We start from the raw sequence: 11919 nt of genomic DNA, 5'->3' as shown, positions 1-11919 counted from the left end.
AGTTTCTGTGAAACACATAGTCGACAGATCAAATAACTTAGTCGACTATTTTATCAAATAAAACTAGCCATAATCGACAGACAGAAAAGCATAGTCGACTATCTTATAACACAAAAATCCCATAGTCGACAGATACATATGCATAGTCGACTATTGCAAAAATGTGAAGAAAATTTTGAATTTACAGAACAAAAATAGTCGACAGATGAAATAGCATAGTCGACTATCCTTTCACAATAGTCGACGGACACAAAAATAGTTGACAGATGCAAGATATAGTCGACAGATTGAAGCACACAGTCGACAGATGAAGAAGATTTTCAACAGAATGAATTTTGAAAACATTACAACATATTTACTTAAATGTCCTCATTTTGTTTAATTTATATTTTACCTTCCATTTACTTTAATACATAAATGTAAATAAGAAAGTACCCCCCATTTGGATTCAATAAAAATATCTAAAAAATCAAAATCCATAAGAATAAAAAAGTAGAATTTGGATTTTAGTAGGAACTTAGGATTTTGCGATTTTATCACCTCCAAGATATACACTTTTCATCTCTTGAAAAATTCGTTAAAAATCATTTTATCACTAATGAATGTTAGTTATTGAATTACCGGGAGTTAGTTTTCTAAAAAGAAACCATTTTCATATATGTCTCCTTATAAGGTGCTAGGCTTCCAGACTTAGAAAAATATTGAAGCGTTATCAAAACGAGTTTCAAGACATGATGCATGAACTAAAGGATTTTTCATACGATTAAGTTTCAAACCAAAACCTTTCATGCCTGTTTCAAAATATGAAAGCTTATTCTGAAGAATGAGATTAACATAAATGATTTTTCATACTTAAGATTGAATTTTCATCAAACACATTTATGTTCAAGTTGGTCTTTTGCCTTAGAACAATTTTAGCTCCATGTTGACCAACGACTTCAAAGCTAATTTTAAAATCATTTTAGGAGATTCTTTTAAGACTAAAAACTTGACTTTGCAAATCTCTAACTAAAATAGAAAATCATGAATCTTTTTGGTTTTCATTTTAACAATGCACTTGAAATTGATTTTTGTTGAAAACCACCACCTTGATTCATGACTTAGGGATTTAAAAACATATGTTTTTCATCATCAAAACTAAGCACAAGGGTAGAACATCAAATCCTAGCTTTTGATTTAGAGAGAACTAATCTCTACTCTCTAAAGAAACACAATCCTTGCCATCTAGTCTCTTTAAATCTCCACCTTGATGATAAACTAGAGACTAAATCTACATCATCCATTCTTTTATTAGGCTTATTGGATATTTATTTAAATTACAAATTTGGCAATCCATGCCACTTTCAAGACTCAATTATAGCCATTAGATCTTAATTCCTTTCAAGCTAAATCCTCAACCATTGGATCAATTCTCCAATTCCCATAATTCTTCAATTTTCAAAATTAATAAATATAGACTAATTTCAAGATTGACCATTTTCTCCATTTTTCATTTAATTTAAATCCCATAAATTTTCAAACATTTAATGGAGACTAATATATATATATTTTTATTTAATTTAAATTGCTCTTGAAAGACATAATTCCTTTAATTTGGCATTTATTTTAATCCACAATTTTTCCACATAAATGCATGACTAATTTTCATTTAATAAGAAATTTCTTTAATTCACACCATAATGACTCTCATTTAATGCTTGAGCGACTAATTTTCTTTTCTTTTTTTTTGAATTTCTTTAAATCACACTCTTGCTTCACAAGATCATGCCAAGTGTCACCAATAACATTTAATCAAACTAATTTATTATTCCCAAATTTAATTAAATCATTTTCCATGAGATCTTGCCAAGTGTCACCAATTTAACCTACTTGGCTTCCATTTTAATTTCTAATTATTCATGCATTTAAACAAGAATTAAATTCTCTCAAAATCAATTATCCAATATAAATAATTTTTTCAAAAATAATTTACCTTTTATGGGACGAGACTCCAAATTACCGTTTTGTCCCTCCTAAGGCATTCTATTTATTATGTGCCTTCTCTTTAATTCAAGGGCAATTATGAAAATTTTCATATACCAATATTCTCTTAATTGACAATTTTATCATAACTCATTAAGGGTATTATATTATAGATTCTTATTTTGATCAATAAGAGCTACATTTTCAGATTATAAACTTTTTTGTTTGATCTTTAAGAAAGAGTTTTCCTTTTCTAATATCTTAGTTTTCTCTGTAGACTTCTCTAGATCAGCTACAAGTCTTTCAAATTTGGGAAAGCAGTGATATCCTCATCCTCACTATCATTTGAATTAGAATTAAAACTAGATGAGAAATAGTCACTTACCTCATAATTTTCTTATGCCATAAAGCAGTGATTAGGCATGAGCTCTTCGCTTGAGGAGGAGTCTTCATCACTTCATGTGACTATTGCTTTCTTCGTCTTTGTTTCCTCATTTTTTGACTTGACAAACCTGTTCCTATAATCATTTCTAAAAGACTTTCTCCTAAATGTTAAAGATTTGTTAGAGGCATTTGATTTTAAAACTTCTACCACTTCTGATAATATATCAAATTAATTTTTGAGAGAGTTGTTTTCCATACCAAGTTTTTCAAATTAAGAATATAAACTATTAAAAGCAATTAGTAGATTTTAATTTAAAAATTGTTCTTCATACTCATCAATCTTATTTATAATTTCATTTATATTATAAGTAGGTGTGGAGGTTACCTCTTCTTCTTTTTCTTTATGCTCCTTTTAATGAGTGTATGAGATTTGAGATTCTTGAAGAAGATCTTCTTTGACATCATTGTATTTACTATCAAAAACCTCACACATATGATTAGTACTAATAGATTTATTTAAAGAATAATGCGCATTCAAATCCATGGATGATTTTGAATTTTGAAATAAAACTATTTTTCATATTGTTCAAAAAATTGTTCACATAAGGAGTGAAAACAACAAAATCTCTCTTGAATGTCATGGATTTGTTAGAATAGAAGTGTTATGGCACACACCAAGAGGGGAGTGAATTGGTATATAAAAAAATTCTTCTTTTTCCTTAAAAATTCTTTTGATAAAAACAAATGTCGTTTATGAAGACCATGACTTCGTTAAACCTCAAGATCTTGAAATGGCACGATGAGGTATCAACCGTATAAAGACAATCTCATTTTGACAATGGAGAGCACAATATTAAAAAATATGAAAACTTTTAGATGAGAGGTTAAATATACAAATCTAGTGAGGATTAAACAAATGCTTCGAAAGATAAATAAACAAATAACACAAGCACAAAAGAACACAAAGGATTTATATTGGTTCGGCTTAACCTAAGCCTAATCCACTACCTTAACTCCTCACTAAGGATTTTGCAAACAATTCACTAAAATCTTCTATCACTTCGGATAGGCCCTCTAGCACCAAACTAGAAAATACAACATCTTGCTTTCAAGCAAGCCCTTTAGTAATACAAGTTAGGAAAAACAAGAAAGATACAAAAGATAGTTTCTAAGAGTATGCACTCTTAGTTACAATGTCTCTCAATAAAGATATAAGGCTTGAGTCAAATGAAACAGATTTAGTACAAAGTCTTTTGAGAGAAAAGTTGAAGCACAAATGTAAATCGAGAAGTATGAAATAATCCTTAAGCTCACTTCATTTCATTTCCATCCATTAGCCTCTTCTTGGTCATCAATGAATTGTATATATAGGCATCCAAAAAGATTAAAGAGGAAACTAGCCGTTTGTGACCGTTGGGATTTGAAAAACTAGTCGTTTGAGGCTTTCTGCGAAAAGAGTTAGTCTACAGATAAAAATAGTTAGTTGACAGAACCAGGCAAAATACAAGATTGGTCGATAGACAAAATAGGTTGGTCGACCAAGTCATAAAAACAACAAGGCACTTAGTCGACCAAGACAAAAATACGCATGGCAGTTAGTCGACCAAGGGTACCTATCTGTCGACAGACTCAAAGAGTTAGTTGACCAAGTCATATCAAAAGCACTGTTAGTCGACCAAGGTTTAAGGTTAGTCGACCAAGACCATAACATATATACTATTAGTCGACCAATGCCTATAGTTAGTCGACCAAGACAAAAACAAACACTGTTAGTCGACAGATCCCATAGCTTTAGTCGACCAAGTCAAGCTTTAAAGGTAAATGAGCATATTGTTAGTCGACCAATCAAGAGCAAATTCAATCCAATATATTATAACATATTTACATTTCTTTAGTTTAAGTTAATGTCCTCATTTTCTTTAATTTATATTTTACATTCCATTTACTTTAATACATAAATGTAAATAACAAAGTACCATCTATTTGGATTCAATAAAAATATCCAGAAAATCAAAATCCTTATCAATAAGAAAGTAGAATTTGGGTTTTAGTACAAACTCAAGATTTAGCAATAGTACCACCTCCAAAATACATACTTTCCATTTCTTGAAAAATTCATTAAAAATCATTTTAGCAACAATGAATACTATATATCAAAATACCGGGAGATAGTTTTCTAAAAAGAAAACATTTTCTTATAGGTCTCTTTATAAGGTGCCAACCTTCCAAACTTAGAAAAAATATGACTTTGAAATCTCGATACTTGAAATTCATTTGGTTTTCATTCTCACAAAGTAATACTTGATATTGAAATTGATTTATGTTGAAAACCATAACCTTAACTCATGACTTAGGGATTAAACAAAATATATTTTCATCATCAAAACTAATATACAAAAAGTAAAACAACAGGATCACTCTTAACTATTAAGCTAGAAAAACAAAGCATTTATTTTGATACCACTTGTAAGAAATAATAGACATCCAAGTGAGGGAGTAAATTGAGTTTTCAAAAACTTTTATTGATTATAAAAACTCTTTGGATAAAACAATTTGAACTTTTTAAACTACGAACACTAATGCTTTAAATGTAACTTTGACATAAAATTATATGAAATAAGTGTATAATAATTCCAATACAAAAAGATTGTTCCTTTTTAAATTTTAGAAGGCTATTGTTGTGAATATTTAAAATTGATAACAATTTTGTTGAAAGACAACACTTGTTGAAATTATAATTTAATTTTGCTTGCTGAAGCTAAAAGAAATAAAACAATGCAACACAAAGGATTTTATAGTGGTTCGACTCAATCAGCCTACTCCATTCCTTTGGCTCCTCATCAAGGATTTTAATAATCCACTATAGTTTTTTTTGCAGGATATGCTATAATCTCTGCTTTTCAATAGTTCAGCAATAATAAAAAACAAATAGTTTTTACAATGAGCAGTTGGAACCTTTATACCGTGTTTTTTAAGAGATCAAGCACTAACCATAACAAGGTAAAAAAAAAATTACAATTTAAAACACTTTAGGAAACTTTTACAAGATTGAGAACAAATAATAAAATTAGCTTCTCACAATAAAAAAAGAGATAAAAGAGGACATGGAGATAAAAAAAACACACACACACACACACACACTTTTTTCTTGGTATAAGATGAATACTTTGAAAGCTCTTTGCTTGAGAATTATTGTAGAAGAATTTAGCTCAGTATCATATTTTTCTTCTTAAAACTCATATGTCTTTTATAGCCTTCCTTGCCTCATAACAGTTAGTTTTTTGTCCAATGGGTAAAACTTGAAAAATAATCGAGATATATTCCATTCTATTTGATCCCAGTGGTTAAATATTTAATTTATGCTTAAAGAATGTTTTGAAAGCCTTTTTGTAATAATTAGAATCAAATTTGATATTTTTTTCGGATGTCTGTAACGACTAGTTTAATGGCTATATTCTTAACTTTAAGCATATGTTTACACGATTATTTTGTTCTTTACTCATTATTTTTGTTCCTTACTTAAGTAAACACAGTTTGTAATCGACTAAGTTTGATCTTTACTTGACTATATTTGTTTTGTAATGGTAAGTTTTGTCTACACTTGATTATCTTTAATAGATATTCGATTATTTTTGCTCTGTAGAGACATGAATTAAATACTCGATTATCATTCAAATATAGTCGATTATACATGAATTTTTACTTGATTGCAAATGAAAAATACTTTATTATAAAAAATAATAAAATCTCATAATCTCTGTTCAAGCAAAATCACTCAACTGTGGAATAAAACTACTCGACTAATATAAGATCTTATTAGATTATGCTTAACTCTTAGTCGACTAATGCTCAAGTAATAAAACTTCATATTTTTCTTAGAATAAATACTCGATTATAAGATTGATTTCTCGACTAATGTCCTCGACGATAAACTTGAATACTCAATTGCTTTTACTACACCAGAGATATGACATCAATACCTGATTACAAAAGCATATTTAGTTAAGTACAAACTTTTACATACTACGAATTACTTTCAATCAATTATATACTATGCAAACAAAAACTTACTTGAGTATATTAAGATTATACTTGATTAATATGAACAAAGCAAAGACTTATTTTCTTAGAATAATGCTTTACTCGAGTAACATAAAATATTTACTCGATTACCACTTTGATATACTCAATTGGATCACTCTATCAAATTTCATCTTTAATATATTGTTTTGAATATCATCAAAATATTTTTTTTATTAACAACAACACCGAATATATGATTTAATATAGCACATTAAGCCGAAACATTTAAAACACAAGTAATATTTGTGAAAGTTGGTTAAAACTAATTTTTCAATCATATTCGCTTAGCTACATAAAAAGCCTTAGAAAATATTTTTAAAACACATGACTTTGAGAATAAGTCAAGAACAAAATATGATACTTAACTAAAAAATGTTAATTTCTAGATAAAGGATAGATTATTCTTCTAAGCACACAACATGACATAATTCATAGAAATATAAATACTCGAATAAACATTCATTCACATATACCTTATCAAACACAGACACACACGAAACACAATGTATTTATAAGTCAAATAACTTACTTGCTATTTGATTGCGACAAAACATATAGAAGATTATAAATACTTGAAGCACAATATATGTTGCTCAATAACAAGGCACAACATATAATACGAAGATGCACCAACTTGAGCATCATGGTATCTCATTCATATTTATCAAAATATAAGCTCTAAAGTATCATATACATATACTACCAATGCATATTTTGAGTGATTCTTGAAAGATAGAGACTTTAAAATTTTATTACTCAAATGCATTGATACTAAACTTGATTCTTAGACTAGACAAGCAACACTCATTTACCTTGAAAAGTTCTTCAAGAGTTTTGATGTTTTATACTTGTTTTTAGTTTTGATGATGAAAAATAACATTTGGTTTTGATCCCTAAGTTATGAGTCAAGTTTACGATTTTCAACAAAAATCAATTTCAAGAATCTTTGTAAAGATGAAAATTAAATGATTTATAATTTTCTCTAAGTCTGGAAGATTAGCACATTATAAGGAGACATATAAGAAAATATTTTTATTTTAAAAAACTATCTCTTGGTATTTTGATAGTTAGTATTCATTGTTGTTAAAACGATTTTTAATAAATTTTTCAATAAATAGAAGATATGTATTTTGAGAGTAGTAAAATTGTCAAATCTCAAATTTGTACTAACACCAAAATTATATTTTTTTATTGTTATAGATTTTGATTTTTTAGATATTTTTATTGAATTCAAATAGGGGATACTTTTTTATTTACATTTATGTATTAAAGTAAATGGAAGGTAAAATATAAATTAAATAAAATGAGGACATTTACTTTAACTAAATAAATGTAAATATATTGTAATGTGTGCATGTCTTGAATGATGGCTTCATCTGTCAATAGATATCTCATCATCTGTCAACCGGCCTTATATTTTTGTGAATCTGTCGACCGATACTCTTGCATTTGTTGACCTGCAGAATGCTATTTCTTGGTGTTTTGATAGTGTGCAAGCCATCTGTTGACCGATGCCTATGCATTTGTCGACTAACAGAATGTTTGCACAAGGAACTGTCGACAGTCACAATGATCTATCAATCGAATTTTGAATTTTTACTCATATGTCGACTGATGCCTTGCATTTGTCAACTTTTTGTGCTGCAGAAACCCCCAACGACTAGTTTTTTCACTCACCCAAAAGTGGTTTTTCCACTACCAACAACAAGATTCGGGAATGGGCTTTCAAGGCACTATAAATACAAGTTAAATGGATGATTAAAATTAATCAAGAGAGATCATTACAAGCTTACAAGTGTTTATTCTTCAAGTGCTTCATTATTTCATTTGTTCTTTATTTTTCTCTCTAAATGCTTTGATTATCATTTGTATTATCTTGTTCAAACCTTGTATTTATATTGAGAGATTTTGTAACTAATAGTGTCTACTCTTAGATCCTCTTCTTTTATTATTCTTGATTTTCCTAACTTGTTGCTAGAGGGCTTGCTTGTTTAAGCAAGAAATTGTGATACTTAGCTTGATGCTAGAGGGCTTGCTTGTCTAAGAAAGATGTTGTAAATTCATAACTTGTTGCTAGAGGGCCTATTAGGAGAGATAGGAGGCTTTCAGTGAATTGATTGAAAAATCCTTAGTAGGTAGATACGGTAGTGGATTAGGCTTGGTTTAAGCCAAACCATTATATATCGTTGTGTCTCTTTTGCTTGTGTTATTTCTTTCATTTATTGTTTTAAGCATTTCAATAATTCTCATTTACACTAAAATCTCGTTTTTCATCAAAAGGATTTTCAAGTTCAATCAATTTTTTAAAACAACCCAATTCACCCCCCTCTTGGATATTAGTGTCATTGCTATACAAACCTAACAAGTTTCTTTATATATTTCAAGTCTTGAGAACTTTAGAAATTTAGGCTTTATGACTTAGAATTTACGAATACTTGCCTAAGCATATATACATTTACTCAAGAGCATAGATGTTTGATACTTATTCACCAAATAAGACACGTTGCTCCTAGATTTGAGAAATACTTCCACATATTTTGAGCACTTAAATATTTTTTAACCTAAAACTTACTTTAAGTATCATGAGATCCACGTGACACTCATGTATTATCTTTAGGATGATCCAAAAGAGAAGCATATTAAAAGACATATAAATAAAACATATGACTAAAATAATTGTAATATGTATGAGAACATTAATAGATAAATCATACTAAAAGATAAACCTATCAGATTCTTTAATCTTATATATTCTAAAGGCAACCTGAACATATATTCTATCAAGATAGGCTTAACATATCCTTAAACAATATTTTAAATAACGATAAAATAATTTATATATATACAAAACATATTAATAATCATATGAGAACATAACATAACAGGATTCTTGTGTTTATTCTCAAATCATCCTTAACATGCCTTACATTAAAGATTTGCATACAATAATAATCATCAAAACATTCAAGAACAAACTCAACACAAGGATTAAGTATAACCTATAACGTTTGGCAATTTTGGGAGATATATAATAATAATTAATTTCGATATGCAAGGACATTATTGAACATTTGAGGATCTAGAAGAAAATAATAATTTATGTTGTTTGAGAAACTGAACAATTAGGATAACTAGTTATTTTATTTGAGAGTATTTATGAAAATAATGAAATAACAAAATAAACTGATTTGGTGGAATTCCGAAAATTTTGGGGTGAAAGTAGAATAAGAGGGAAATTAGATATGGGGTGCAAGTATCAATTTTTGGAAGTTCTGGGCGTTGGAGGGATTGTTGAAAAATGGGCCGTGGGTCACCTTAAAATTAGTCACGTGCTTATATGGGTTGAAGGCAAGTGGCAGCACGGGCAGTGGCATGCAAGGGTGTTTGTGGGCTAGGCAAGGGTTCGAAACCATAGAGGCACACGCTAGGTTGGGGAAGAAAATGCTGATTTTTCAGCAAAATCCTCCCAAAACCCGAAATGATGTCATTTCGGGGAGGCGATGGTGTCTCCCAGCAGCCGCCACGTGGCTCTCCCCTAGCCACCCGTTTTGCATCCTTTTTAAGCCCATTTCAGGCGTCTCTGAACCAACAAAAATAGAAGAAAAAAGAAGAAGAATGGAGGGCTTAGCCAGCAACGCGCATAAGGAAGAAAAGGCCAAGAAATGTGGAAAAAATCTGGTTTAATCTGCGTTTAAAGTGACAAGGTAAGCTGAATAAATTAGTAGAGCTTTGTATACATGGGAGTATAAGTTTTACATGGTTGAAATTAATTATTTGGGCCCGAGAACTCATTATTTATTTTAACTATAATACTTTGCAGCGGGAGTACGAAGGAAGTTGGGGTCGACTATTCATAGGCAAGCTCCCAACCCTTTCTTTATGTTCTTAATTTTCTACGCAAGTCTCTATGGGTAATGACCCGCTCTCACTTACGAGCGCCACAAGTAAATAATCGACCAGATTACTCACCCGACGAACTACAACTGAAGGGTTGGACTATGTTTCAACAGGAAACGCCATAGGTGGGAACTAGACTTCGTCCTTCCCTTCGCTTCACTCAGGAATCGTCCCAACTCAAACAAGAAACTCAGCGGACCGAGACCCGAAACCCGAGTGAGGTTCACATCTCTTCAGCTCGCCTCATCGCAAGCCAAAGGTGACCCAGGCATAAAGCTAGCATAACAAACACTTCGTTGAGTATTGGGGATTTATGAGAACATACCTCGTTGATCTTTACTCAGTCCAACTTGGCTTCAACAACTAAAGCCACATGTACATCACGCAGACTCACAATCATCTCACACTATTATGATTACAACAACTAGATATCTTTAGTGCTCAATAACGCTTACATTCAATCACATAAATACATGAATGAAAATACATGAGAATACACCTCCACACATCTCGGGCAACGATGCTAGTTGCCAGAATAGTCTCTCGGCACCATCCCTGCTTGCTTTTGGTCTTGCATCATCTACAACATAAGGTAAAACCTCATGAGTCATAAAGACTCAATAAGGGTGCAATGCATGTAAATATGAATATAACCATATTTATGTATGCCGAATGCATGCAAATGAGGCTAGGCCCACTCATTCTCACAACCCACCAAGGTTTGAGGTATCAATCTATCAACCCCCACAACGCTAGTCCTCCATATTGCCACAGGTTCACTAGATCTTGCATCACGCAAGTGACAACTACTACATGCAAATGCTACATAAAAACATTATCAAACATATTTACCAACTTGCAAGGCCACCTCCACATGGGGCCATCCCTTACCTGGCTCGAACCCTCATCTCTACCTCGACATGTACTCCAGCCTGAACCTCAAGTTCCTCTAGAATCACTGCCTTCCCGGTCGAACCTAGAGGCAACCACACACAAAAACCCATTCACATTAGGCATTAATCCAAAGCCTATGATTTTGCCACACCATAACTCCACTCATCAACAAATTTCCAAACAACCCCAATCGAGGGTTTAAACCAACCAACACTTCACATTATATCATCTCCACAACATCCCAATAACATGCTAATGCTTGAAAATAAATTTAATAAATTTACCTCAATAAATCTGGAAAAGAATATCGATTAATCGCCCACACCGGCATTGCCTCATTGACTGCCATCTCATGCCCAAAATCCTATTCTCGCGCTTCCAATATGTTCCACGAGCTTCAAAATAATTTTTAGAACTTTTCTGGAATTTTCTCTTATTTTTCCTCATTTTCCAGATTTTCTTTTCTTTTCTTTTATTTTTTTCTTTTATTTTCTTTCCTTCCACTGGTCATCATCTTCCCTGCCTTCTCCCGCGCCCTGTGCACGGGGCCTGCTCATTCTTTTTCCTCACCAAGCTTGTGCGCACAGCGCGCCTGCGCCGTTGCCACCGCCGTCTCTAGCCTCTCCGGCCGCCACCTGCAGCCAACGCTGCCTCCACCAGCCACCCTCAGCCGCGAGCCACCACGCCCGACGCCTCAGC

The sequence above is a fragment of the Diospyros lotus genome, chromosome 12, assembly GCF_014633365.1.
Source record: "Diospyros lotus cultivar Yz01 chromosome 12, ASM1463336v1, whole genome shotgun sequence".
NCBI lineage: Eukaryota > Viridiplantae > Streptophyta > Magnoliopsida > Ericales > Ebenaceae > Diospyros > Diospyros lotus.
The sequence above is the reverse complement of the archived record's forward strand: the minus strand, read 5'-3'. Positions refer to the sequence as shown.